This window comes from Tachysurus vachellii, chromosome 11 (assembly GCF_030014155.1).
Source record: "Tachysurus vachellii isolate PV-2020 chromosome 11, HZAU_Pvac_v1, whole genome shotgun sequence".
Taxonomy (NCBI): Eukaryota; Metazoa; Chordata; class Actinopteri; order Siluriformes; family Bagridae; genus Tachysurus; species Tachysurus vachellii.
In genome coordinates this window covers 15,977,861-15,992,169 of record NC_083470.1, presented here as the reverse complement: position 1 = coordinate 15,992,169, position 14,309 = coordinate 15,977,861, and positions in this window count along the sequence as shown.

The window sequence follows — 14,309 nt, the reverse complement described above, 5'->3', positions numbered from 1 at the left end:
CACATACCAACACACACACCCACCCACTACACCCTCCCTCTTCTTGTACGACTATATATTCCTGCTTTTCCTAATAAACTTTGGAACTTCTCTCTGAAAGACTTTGACTAGTGTGTTCATTGAGACTTCACAGAGTACTCACCGGGAACCAGAAACTGAGAAGAGGTCCGAGAGGCTGAATTTAAGGTTATCCTGCACTAAGAGCAGATGAAAGAATGGTTCCCTTTCGAGGGAACTCGACGCTGCGTCAGAGCTGACGCTATGGGAAAGCTTCTTTGAGGAAGTTGTGTCTGAAGCTCTGTGTGCACACACGCCATTTTAATGGCTCGGAAAGGACACGTGACGGAGTAATTACTCACCAGTAAGTCCATATAAGGGCATCTACGTCACACTGCTCAGCATTCTTTGTCTTCAGGAGGTGCTCTGTGTCTGTCTGTCTGTCTGTCTGTCAGTCAGTCAGTCAAAGTGCAGGGAGAGTGAAAAAAATAGGGAAAGCTAGGCGATATGTTACAGTCAAAGCACTTTAAGAGATGCGTGCATCCGTGCCCCCGCTTTATCACGGCTGACAACTCGCATTCTCTTTGCGTTATGTGTTTGGGAGAGGAGCATGCCCGGTCGGCTCTTGAGGGAGCCGGCTGCGTGCATTGTGAGGGATTTCCCCTCCGCACTCTTCTGTAAACTGTATTTTCAGCTTCAGCTGCGCCCCATGGTTCGGGTCCTGCGTCCGCCGAGGCGGCGCGGTGGCTTCAATCATGGGGTTCCAAAGGGTGTTTCCCTTTCTCTTGCCCTCTCCCCTGACTCCGTTCGCTCGGTTTCGGTTTCGGGAGCTCGCGCTGCGATTTCTCCCGACCCGGAAGAGAGCATGCTGCTTTCCGCGTCCGGCTCTGAGGAGCTCGATGTCGGAGGGGAGGTCGGAGCTTTCTGCCTCTGAACGGCCAACACAATCAGTGGCGTTCGAGGAGCTCCTCAAGGTGGTAACTCGCGCTGTCGCGAGGTTGAATTTAGATTGGCCTGAAGAGGACATTAGCGTCGTCCTTTCTAAGCTGGACGACCGCTTTCTGACTTTCAGGCCATCAGCCACCTCCACGCAGGTGGCTGCCGTTTCTTCCAGACCTCCACGCTGAGGTATCGAGGTCTTGGAGAAATCCCTTTTCGGCGCGTATATTTTCTCCAGCCATGTCCGACTATTGATAATATTTATATATATATATATATATATTGATATTTACTATATGATAATAAATGTGACACTAATCCATTAATCCACATCAACTACACTGCTTTGACTTATTGATAAAATTGATAAGCATTTGATGCTTAATATCGAGTTAATTATACTGCCCACTGGACCTATACAATTTTCTAGTACTGTATTTTTTCAGGCAGCTTTATCTCTGTCAGATAGAATAAACATTTATTGTTGAGACATACATGAATTCAGTTGTTCGAAAATTAATTAACTGGTCAAATTACACTGGTCGGCGCTGTTTCTGTTTACTGTTTATTGTATTTTTTGTAATTTTTTTATTGTCTTGTAACTTTTTGTCTGCAATGTCTTGTCTGTCTTGTTTGTCTTGTCCTGCGCTGTTTGCACCAGGTTGCACAGTTGCACTTTATGTGGCTAAGACTACTTACAAGTCCTTAGCCCTGTCTTTGTTTTATGTAGCACCATGATCCTGGAGAAACGTTGTCTCATTTCACTATACACTGCAACAACTATATATGGTTGAAATGACAATAAAAGCTTCTTGACTTGACTTGAAATTTAAAATTAATAAAATCAGTATATTTATTTAAATTTGTTTAAAAAATCTACAGTGGTGTGAAAAAGTGTTTGCCCCTTCCTGATTTTTTTTTTTTTGCATGTTTGTCACACTTTAATGTTTCAGATCATCAAACAAATTTAAATATTAAAAATCTCATCCAAAATGTCAAAAAAGACCCCACAACAACATCCAAAGAACTGCAGGCCTCACTTGCCTCAGTTAAGGTCAATGTTCATGACACCACCATAAGAAAGAGACTGGGCAAAAATGGCTTGGAGTTCCAAGATGAAAACCGGGGCTGAGCAAAAAGAACAAAGGCTTATATCAGTTTTGCAAGAAAAAACACGTGATAATCCCCAAGACTTAACTATATACTATATATACAGAGAAATATACTCTGTGGACTGATGAGACAAAAGTTTAACTTTTTGGAAGGTGTGTGTCCCATTACATCTGGCATAAAAGTAATACAGCATTTCAGAAAAAGAACATCATACCAACAGTAAAATATGGTGGTTGTAGTGTGATGGTCTGGGACTATTTTGCTGCTTCAGGACCTGGAAGACTTGCTGTGACTTGGAACCATGAATTCTGCTGTCTACCAAAAAATCCCTAAGGACAATGTGCAGCCATCTTTTTGTGACCTCAAGCTGAAGCGAACTTGGGTTTTGCAGCAGGACAATGACCCAAAACACACCAGCAATCCACCTCTGAATGGCTGAAGAAAAACAAAATGAAGGCTGTGGAGTGGCCTAGTCAAAGTCCTGACCTGAATCCTATTGAGATGCTGTGGCATGACCTTAAAAAGGCGGCTCATGCTCGAAAAACTCTCCAATGTGGGTGAATTGCAACAGTTCTGCAAAGATGAGTGGACCAAAATTCCTCCAGCGCTGTAACAGACTCATTGCAAGTTATCACAAACGCTTGATTGCAGTTCTTGTTGCTAAGGGTGGCGCAACCAATTATTAGGTTTAGGGGCAAGCACTTTTTCACACAGGGCCATTGATTTCCCTTAATAATAAAAACTGCATGTTCTGTTTATTTGTGTTATCTTTGACTAATATTTAAATTTGTTTGATGATCTGAAACATTTAACACTAGATTTTCTGACTTTTATATTTTCTGGTGCAGGTCCCGAGGTGTGATTCCCCCGCTGAGATTTTCACAGTTCTTCAGCTCGATTCTCCTCCTGCTTTTGTTGTGCAAACACGCCCATTACCTGTGAGGCCTGGCATATTTGCATTTGTTCACTCAGAGTAGCTCAGTTCCAAGGCAGGCCAAACCTCTGTGTGTGACTTGGAAACCTTCAGAAATGCCTGCTGTATCTATACAAAATTGTCTGTTTTATTTATAAAAAATTGTGTGAAAACAGAATGAAAAGTTGCTAATACAATGACATGTGGAGCACCCGCTGCCCTACTTAGTTGTGTCAAGTCTAAGCTCTTTAGGGTGGGGCGACGGGTTCAATAACTTGGGGTCTCTCGACTATAGAAATTACCATACTCTGATACCTGAACTCTGAAATACACAATAAAGAAACATTCATAAAAAGTTTTGTATTTATTTTTTTTCTATATAAAATATATTGCGATGTGAATTATAGAATTTATATATTTAAGTAAGTAAGGTGACATATGTGTAACAATATATAGGTATGAATAACAATAGTCAATAGGTATTATAACAAACGAATTAGTGTCCAATCCACTTACTGTATAAACAATGTAAACAGTTCAAATACTTCACTTTGTAATACACTTAAACACCCAGCAATGAATATGCACTCAAAGGAAAATACTTAAACACTCTTACTGTTAACTATTTTAGTAACGGTGCAACTGTAAACTCTAAACCAACACATATATTACACAAAGTGTAAATGTCAACATAAAATATTAGTTGGCCCACTCACACAAACAAACAGTCACTCACCCATCCCCCGATGCAGGCCTGTGTCATTGCTTGCATGCGTTGTGGCCTTTGAAACGTTTACAACTGGCCTCTTCACTCAAACTTCGCAAGCTGGACCCACAGAGTCTGCTAAGGTTTGTCATTGCCATAGTACATATGATATTTATATAAACCCATTTAGAGTGAGGTTCATGTAAATTTACCATTCTCTATTTGTTTATCTTCCGACAGCGTAAAATTAAAAGCGTGCTCCAAAGCTTCCTTTGCCTGTTAGACGTGGGAATGCTGCAGACCATCAGGGAGTGCACAGTCCATCAAGCCCACAGAACAGAGCCGGACTGGAATTTGGCAATTCATGAACTGATGGCATTCATTTCAATTCGGTTTGTAAGAGCAATCATGTGTCCCATTGGTGCCATTGTGGATTGCTGGTCAGAAAGCTTTCTGGTACCAGTAATCAAAGAGACAATGCCCCGAGATAGATTCATTTCAATTATGCAACACCTTCGATTTGATGACAAGGACACGCGGGCAGAACGGGTGAAAACAGACAAATTTGCTGCGATCTCCGACATCTGGACACGCTTCAACAAGAAACTGTGTTGAGAGTTTAACTCCAGGAGAACACAGGACCATAGATGAACAGCTGATAATCTGATGGAGCCATTTTTGTATGATGGGAGAAATGTCACGACGGACAATTTCTTTACTTCATTACAACGCTATTGGGCACGGTCAATAAAGTCCGGCGTGAACTTCCTCAACTTGCAAAAGACACTGCACAGTGAGAGGTATTCTCCACTTCAGTGCTTAGAAGTGGCAGTGTCTCCTTGACAATTTATGCACCTAAAAAATACAAGACTGTGTGTGTTCTAAGTTCCATGCACCAAGACGTGACGATCGGTGATGGCAGAAAGAGGAAACCCAACACGATAACAGACTATAACCACATGAAGGTATGTGAATGTGTGTATAGTTTTACACCAGTGCTACAATGTTTTCTGATGTGTACTATACAGGCCTATAGAAAAAAAAGCACATATACTCATGACTCTCTCTCTCTCTTTTAAAGTATGGTGTAGATGTGTTGGACCAAATGGCGCGGATGTATTCCGTAAGAGCAGCAACACGCAGGTGGCCAGTAGCATTTTTTTACAATATGCTGGACCTGGCGGCGGTGAATGCCTACATTTTGTACAAGGCATGTACAGGGTGGACAGGCAAAAGAAGATTGTTTCTGAGTCTTCTAGCTAAGGAACTTCGTTGCCGATTCATACAGCACAAGGAAATATTGGCACAGAGGCAGGCTGCTGAAGCTGCTGCAGCTGCTGTGCCAGGGACTGTACAGACAACGCAGTGCCAGGTGCAAGAGAGCTGCAACAGGAATCACAGCAGGTTTACCTGTGTAACATGTCAGAAATTCACCTGTGCCAAATGCAGTGACGATGGACACTGGGTCTGCAAACGCAATAAAGTTTGAAACACTTTAAAATAAAACAGACTTGTGTATCCATATATTGTGAATGTGTGTCTTTTGTATAAATACGGCAGGAATTTCTGAAGGTTTCCATGTCACACACAAAGACTCTGTGTGTCCAGCTTGCGCAGTGAAGCACGAGCGATTTGCTACTGCACTGGGCCTTCCAATGTCCTCCTCTACCCACACAGTGCCGTTTTTTGCCGTCTGGCTCAGACAGGGCTTCCCAGTACCACGGTGCATCTTCCGTGGAGGCATGTTGGGTTCTTGTTCCGTCTCAAAATTCACTTTTGGTGTTATAATTCAGTGATGGCCAATGAAAATGAAATGACATCATTTTATTCTGTTTGTGTACGAACATGTCAAAAACCATGGACCATAACTTCACTCAGCTTATGACATTTGTGTACAAACATACATTGGAGACTGAAGTGTTAGCAAGTTTTCATTTTATTCATGTCATTGTATTAGCAACTTTTCATTCTGTTTTCACACAATTTTTTATAAATAAAACAGACTATTTTGTATTGATTCGGCAGGCATTTCTGAAGGTTTCCATGTCACACACAGAGGTTTGGCCTGCTTTGGATCTGAGCTACTCTGAGTGAACAAATGCAAATGTGCCAGGCCTCACAGGTAATAGGTGTGTTTGCACAACAAAAGCAGGAGAACAGTGGAGCTGTAGGGGTGCTAGTAGGTGTGAGGTCCAGGGAATTTATGCAAATTTTCGCAGGGTTAGTAAATCTAGTTAAAATGTGACAAACGGGCAAAAAAATAGAAAATCAGGAAGGGGCAAACACTTTTTTACACCACTGTAATTTCTACAACAGTTTGTAGTTAAGTGGAATTAAGTTTGTAGTTGAGTGATATGAATTGATATGGATTGTGGCTTGCTGAGGTTATAACTCAAAGGGAAACATCTTCAATAACCAGCGAGGGTGCATGAATACACAAACATCTGGGGTACAAAATGGAGTGTATTTTATACATCTAGGTCAACACTACCACCACAGTGCACACCAGTTGATGAGGCTGCAACCAGGAGTAGGGCATAAGGATTGATAAAATAGGTCCGGGAGAAGATGAGTAGGAACTCAGAAAACTGGTAGCTTGGGAGTGGCATGTACAGCTCAACAGAGAACGAGAGAGAGAGAGAGAGAGAGAGAGAGAGAGAGAGAGAGAGAGAGAGAGAGAGAGAGAGAGAGGGAGAGAGAGGAAGGGAGGGAAAAGAGAAAAATGTTAGGTATGCACAAAGTTCAGGCAGGGACTCTGGCAATACTAGCTAATATAGCATAACTAAAAGGGAAAGCATGAAAGTGACACAGTGCAACAGTCAGCACCCTGAGGGACTTGTGAGAGTGGTAAGGTGACAGCATCCAAACATCCCAGTTCATAAAATGCCCATGAACCATCCAGATCTGCTCCTTTACATAAGAAAATCTATTCATAACAAAGCTAGACTAAAAAAATGTGTTTTCTGCCTGGGCTTGAACTGAACTGTGTCCTGGACACTAATCGGAAGGCTGTTCCATAACTGTGGGGATCTGAAAGAAAAAGCTCTAGCTGCTGCTGCCTACTACTTGAGGTACTACGAAATAGCCTGCACATTTTGATTGAAGTAGGCATGACAGATAAAAAAACAAATGTTCCCTTGGGTACTGTGACATGAGACTATTAAGTGCTTTATTGGACAGTAATAGAATTTTATCTATGAGACTTTTATCTTCTGCTTCTAGTTAGGACTCTAGCTGTGTTCTGGACTAATTAGATGCAGGAGGTATGAACACATCACTCCTATCCGTGTTTTGGATTAACTGGAGCTTTACAATAGTCAAACTTAGAGGTAACAAAAGCATGAACTAGTGCTACTGTATCATGTAGTGACATCATATTTCTCAACTTAGCAATGTTTCTGAGAAGAAAGAAGGCTACCCTAGTGAAATTATCTACATGACCTGTTTAGAAGTGTTTCAGGGTGTCAGGGAGTATGCTGTCTGTGGGGATTGTGGCTGTGTAGCAATCCTTGTAGCCAGTGAGAGTCCTCATCCCTTGCCAAATGCATCTGGAGTTGTTGCTGGTAAAGTGTTTCTCTATGTGTTGCTTGCACTATCTATTTGTAGCAGCAATGACTTCATAAATTATAGTAATGGAACAATTTATCATATCAGCCAGAAAATTCAGACCATTAGTTTCATCACATTTGATAGATAATGCTGTACTGTAGATATTATTACTATTTCTGATTAGCACTTAGACTGTTTTACTTCCCTTTGAGAGACTTCATTTCACCGATTAATCTGCATACTGGATCCCTTACCCACATGCTACTTTAAACAGAAATTACTGGTAGCTACCAAACCAGTACTTAACCAAAAGCAAACCAACTTAGTATTATTTTTTATTTCATCATGTGCAGCAGTAAAAGACCTTGGTGTGATTATTGACTCTCATCTTTCATTTAAAGCTCACATAAACAATATCACTAGGGTAGACTCCTTTCATCTCAGAAATATTGCTAAGATAAAATATATGATGTCTCTACATGATGCAGAAACACTAGTTCATGCCTTTGTTACCTATCTAGATGTTCTAGTGGGAGCATAAACAAGCTCCAGTTAGTCCAGAACACAGCTGCTAGAGTCTTAACTAGATCTAGAAGATATGAACACATCACTCCTATCCTATACACACACTGCATTGGTTCTTAGTCAAATTTTGCATTGATTATAAAATACTAGTTCTCTCCTATAAAGCACTGAATTGTCTTATGTCACAGTACATGAGTAATAACACATTTATTTAGTCTAGCCTTTTTAATGTAAAGGAGCAGATCTGGATAGTCCATGAGCATAAAGTGTTTTGTGAACTTAGATGTTTGGATGCTGTCGCCTTACCACCCTCGCAAGTCGCTCAGGTTTGCTTTATGGCCCTGGAAGCCCTTATGTCTATATGGAAGCCCTTATGTCAGCCCTCATTGTCCATCACATGATTACAATCATACCTAATTTTTTTTTCTGTCTCTCTCACTGTTGAGCTATACATGTCAAATTATAAATGAACTGCACTGTAAGGACTGCTTTAATATTCCTGTAATAAGTAAATTGACAATAAAAAGAATCTTGAATCTTCATCAGCAATCATCTGAAGACTAGCAGGAAGGAGTTATTGTTTGGTCTGTGGTTAACTTGGAAATTGTGCTGAACCATTTCTTTCTCATTAGCTCTTGGTTGCTTAATCCCACTCATCTACAAACTGTTGTAGAAAAGACACTATTTACATTTACATTATTTTCTGTTCATTGTCATTCAGATGAGAATGGGTTCCCTTCTGAGCCAGGTTTCTTCCTCAAATAATCTCAGGGAGTTTTTCCTTGCCACCATTACCTCTGGCTTGCTCATTAGGGGTAGATGTTAGTGATAAATAGTAACTTAACATTTAACCTTAAACTTTAATATGTTTATACTGTTTCTATATGTATGTAAAGCTGCTTTGAGTGTGATTTGTTAAAAGTGCTATACAAATATATTTAATTAAATTGAATAATATGCCAAAACCTGCTAAATAATTTAAATGCTAAGATGTGCTAAACATTTTGTTCCTGTTATACCAGTAAGAAAATATTTTGGGAAAAATACATGTACCAAGGACACGCAAGGAGAGATACAAAAGGGCAGGTTTACATAGGGCAACACATTAGGGATAACAAGAAACAGGTGACAAAACATGGGAGAAAACATGACCTTAAATGAGCAGAAATGCCTGTCAGCATCCCTTCTCGTGCTCTACAAGGGACTTGTCCTTTGTAGCTTTGTTTTATTTTTTATTTTTATTCAAATGAAATTATCGTTTGCAAAATGGTCAATATAACCCTCAGCCTAAAATCACAGGGGAGAAAAGAGCATCAGGAAAAAATTTGTTTGGCTCCAACAAACATGTGCATTGTTGTCTTTTCAGAATGACCAGAGACTGTATTGTTTGTTTGTTATGGCCTGGTTTTCAAAGACCTTGAGACTTGCCCAGTGAAGTGGACTTATAAAACAATAGTGCTCCTCATAGAGCCTCAGCACAGTCTATCCCAGCACCAAGCTGGATGACCACTTTCATTTTGCTTCCGCTCAGATGACTGACAGATGAATTCCCAGGCACAAACCCATAGGGCTTTGATTGTGTGTGTGTGTGTGTGTGTGTGTGTGTGTGTGTGTGTGTGTGTGTGTGTGTGTGTGTGTGTTTATGTGTAGACATGGGTATGTTTATATATCTTTATGGAACAAAATATCCCCACAAGGATAGAAATCTCTAACCCAAGCTTATTGCTACTTGTTTACAGCTTTTATTTAAAAAATGCAAATAACCCCAAGCTTTCCTTGAGCTTAAGGTTAGGTTTAGGTATACAATAAATTACATTAATTAGCTGCATCAAGAATTGTCAACGGAAGGTCCCCACAAGGACAGCATGACAAGTGTGTGTGTGTTTGTTTGCTTGTTCAAAGACAGACTGCAGCTGCAGCAGGGCCATTGTTAGCCCTACACAATCGTAAGAGGATCGGGAGCAAGGCAAGTGTACTCACTGTCACCAAGTGCGGAGTGGAGAAAAGAATAAGGATTTACAAAGAGCTTGAATTTGATGGCTTATATGAAACAGAGAAGAAGAGAAACTTTCTCACTGACTTGAACACACACACACAACTGTTACACAGTTCTCACCCTACCTTTACGATCCAGTTTAGCTATCCATGAAATGCAGAAATTTGTGAACTGTAAAAGTTGTATGCATTTTCCCATTTAATTAGTTTATGTATTTGTGATACTGTCATAAAATAGTGAATTTAAACATATTGCTAAATTGATTACCAAAAATATATTAATTAAATAACAGAATAATTCATTAATTAACTGTTTAAATTAATTTGTTCAATGATTAATGCATGTATTACTTATTGAATTAATTAATGACTTATTTAATTAGGGCAAACAATGTCATGGTCCTCAATTTTAATCTCCAAATTTCAGCAACTCTGTAGAAAATTACAAAATGTTTCACTCAAGTATTATGAGTTTCTCTCACTGTTTGCTTTGCCATTATTTTATCCAGTATGCAATCCTTATATGTCATTAAAACTTTCAGGGCAATGCCTCATTTGCGCTGTCTTGATTTGTGTAGGCTATGTGGTCCCTTAGGTGGTATGTTTGCACAAAATGTTCCTCCTGAAGCAAATGCATGTGCCAAGGATCAGCCACAGCTTAATAGCCGAGCAGCATGGTATGCCCTTTAAAAGCATGCCTACAAGAAAGTTCAAGTGTCAGTAGTTCAACTGATTTATAATGGTGAGGCATGCTTTTATTAAGTACTGAAGTTGACAAATTACTTGCTGCTCATTTATGCAATCAGGCAGCACAGATCTGACATGTAAGACAAATAGCTGGTAAAGAGAGTATAACCTTTGCAGTTGCCACATGGCTTTTGCTCCAAACATGCAGAATTGCAATGCTTTTAGGCTGTTTTACTTGGCTCTGTGTTGTATAAGATGTACATTAGAATAATGCACAGTGGCTAGGGTAACAAAAAAACAGAAATCCAAACACATTATTCCATCACAATTCAGTAATGAGGATTTTATGATATTCTTCACTGATAAAATTGAAAGCATCAGGAAAAAAATAGGTGATGTCACAAGAGCATCTTGTGACCCAGTCTCACCTAACGCTACACAGCTACAGTGCTTTACAAGTACAGGACAGGAAGAGCTAGATAAGCCAATTACTACAGCTAAACCAACAACTTGTTCAATAGACCCCATTCCAACTAAATTACTGAAAGAAGTGTTACATAAAGCCAGTGAACCTCTAATATTATTAACTCCTCGCTATCTTTAGGTTATGTCCCTAAATCTTTCAAGTTGGCAGTTATTAGGCCCCTCATTAAGAAACCTAATTTAGATCCTAATGAACTATCAAGTTACAGACCAATTTCACAACATTTTTTTATGTCTAAAATACTAGGAAAGGTTGTGTCTGTTTAACTGAGCTCCTTCTTACAGGAGAACAATATATTTGAAGCGTTTCAGTCAGGTTTCAGGCCCCATCACAGCACAGAAACTGCATTTGTGAAAGTAACGAACGTCTTGTTCCTAGCTTCGAACCAAGACTGTATGTCCCTATTAGTTCTACTTGACCTTAGTGCTGCACTCGATGTTGTATACTGTACTGTATATTTTAATGAACGACACGAGACATGTGCTTTTGAGCCGTGTGCTTTCTTTACTGACTTCCGCAACTGCAAGGCATAAGCAATCAACAGAACATCAGTCCGACACACAAGTCAACTTAATCGAATACAGAGTGTCGAACCAAATCCACCACATCCCCTTTCTTTTAGCCAAACTTAAAATATTTAACTTACACTTAAGGTGATCCAGTCAAATCTACTTGTGTGCATATTCAACTCTATCAGACTTTAATTAAACACTTGACTAATTTAACTAACCAAAACACAATTGTAAACATTTACTCACAAGTGTTCTCTGTAAACATCAGTCCTGTCAAATTTCTTTGACAATATTTTGCTTAAACTGCTACAGAATACTGTTCACCCCTTCTTCTTTTTTTTTTTTTTTTTTTTTTTTTTTGGAGACACTTCCATATCACATGTCCATAACATAATCATTGTATCTTGTTGGACGTATTACTTCCCTGCCACTTCTCGTGTGGCGAGTTGGATGTTCAACCATTCTCACCGGAGAATTTTCAGGTGGAAAGTCATGTGGTCTGGGTGTCTGAGTGAACATGTCGTCCGAATGTTCATCAGGATCAACTCCTTTGCAGAGACTTGGATGTATCTTTCTCAAGTGGCGTCGATTCCTCCTGAAAGTCTTTCCAGCTGGCGTTTGCACTGTATAAGACCGGGGTTCATCTCTCTGGTGCACCACTACAGCAGGCTTCCATCCATGTCTGGTCTGCATGTGTACTGTGGATCCTGGAACAAGCTGAGGTAGTGTCTTAGCATGCGGGTTGTACTGATGCCGCATACGAGATTGCAAATCCACCAGCCTTTCGTGTATATGTTGTGGGGTTGACTGTTGAAGCACGGCACTAGAGCATGGGAGTGTGCTCCGCAGGACTCTGCCCATTAGCATCTGTGCAGGGGATTCATTCAGGCCTGTCACTGGTGTGTTTCTTAGTGACAGTAATACCAGATGTGGGTCTGTGCCTGTTTGCATCGCTTTCTTCAACGCATGTTTAACAGCCTTTATTGCTCTTTCAGCAAGTCCATTGGACTGAGGGTATCCAGGACTGGAGAATGTGAGTTTGAAGTCCCATGATGCTGCAAATGACTTCATTTCGTAGCTGGCAAATGGAACATTGTCACTCACCAATTCTTTCGGGATACCATGTCTGGCAAAGTCTGATTTCATTTTTTGTATTACTGAGTAGTAATACAAAAGATAATTTTGTCAGATAGTCCACTAGCAGTAGATAAGACTGACCTCTCAACTCGAAGATATCCACTCCGACCTTCATCCATGGTAGTTCTGGAACGTCATGTGTGATGAGTGGCTCTTTCTGATGTCGTGGCTGGCGTTGTTGACAAGGCGCACATTTCTCCACCATCAGCTCTATATCGCGCGCCATTCCTGGCCAATAAAGGGATTTTCTCGCTTTGGCCTTTGTTCTCTGGATGCCTTGGTGAGCTATGTGCAGCTTCTCTAGGATGACTTTTTTGAAGCTCTGAGGTATGATTATTTTGTCTCCCACCATCACAATTCCGTTCTGTGTGCTGATTCTGTGACGCATCAGCCAGTAGCTGTGTAGGTTGTTGTTCACGCTGCGTCTTTTCGGTGGCCAGCTGGTTTCAACCTTCTTACACAGATCTTGCAACACCTTGTCTGCAGCAGTGGCCTCTTTCAGCTGTTGATGTGTCTGTGGGCTCAATGCATCAGTGGCCTCAAAGCCATGTACAACTTTCTCATCATAGATGTCTTCACCTTCTTCAGCCTCCCTTTTTACAGTTGCACGGGATAGCGTATCAGCAATATACATATGCTTGCCTGGTGTATATGCAATGTTCAATTCATACTTTTGTAGTTGTAAGAGCATTTGCTGCAAACGTGCTGGGGCCTTGCACAGCTGTTTCTGCATGATGTTCTCGAGGGGTTTATGATCTGACTGCACTGTCACTGGCTTGCCGTATATATACTGGTGGAACTTCCTCGCTGCGAAGAGTATGGCGAGTAACTCTTTCTCAATCTGAGCATATCTTTGCTCAGTATCAGTGAGTGCTCGTGATGCGTAACACACAGGGTGTCCCTCTTGCAGGAGGCAGGCTCCCAAGCCGTCTTTTGATGAGTCTGCTTGTATTGTTAGTGGCACTTTGTGGTTATAGAATCTAAGCACAGGTGATTTTGTGAGAGTGGTCTTTAAACTCTCTAAAGCAGCGCTATGATGGGGATTCCACTGCCATACCGCATCATTTCTCAGCAATTGCCTTAGAGGCGCTGTGAGTGAAGCTTCATTCGGAATGTACTGAGCTAAGTACTTAGTCATGTCCGTGTATGTCCGTGGCATGTCCGTGATCGCCTTCAATTTTGCATCGTGCGGTCGGAGGCCGTCCGGTGTGATTATGTGTCCCATGTACGTCACAGTGTTTACTTTGAACTGAATCTTATCGCCATTAAACCTCACGTTGGCTGCTTTTGCTCTTTCCATCACCTTATCAAGGATTTCATCATGCTCCTGCTCCGTTGAAGCAGCAATGATCATGTCATCAGCGATGATGTGTACTCCTTGAATGTCACCAAAAGTTTCGCAGTTTTTCTGTTGGAACACCTCACTTGCTGACTTGATGCCGAATGGGAGTCTAAGAAAGCAATATCTGGCCCATGGTGAGTTAAAAGTGCATAGTTTTGAGGATGGTTCATCCAGCTTGATCTGCCAGTAACCGTCTTTTTCATCAAGAATAGTGAAGATGGACTTTCCCGCCAGGTTACTGCACACATCATCAGGAGTGGGAATGGAATAGTGCTGGCGTTTTATTGCCTTGTTCAGGTCACGAGGATCCAAGCATACCCTCAGTGTACCATTCTTCTTTTCTGCTATGACGAGGCTGTTTACCCACTCTGTGGGTTCCGTCACAGGAGATATAACACCTCTGTGTACAA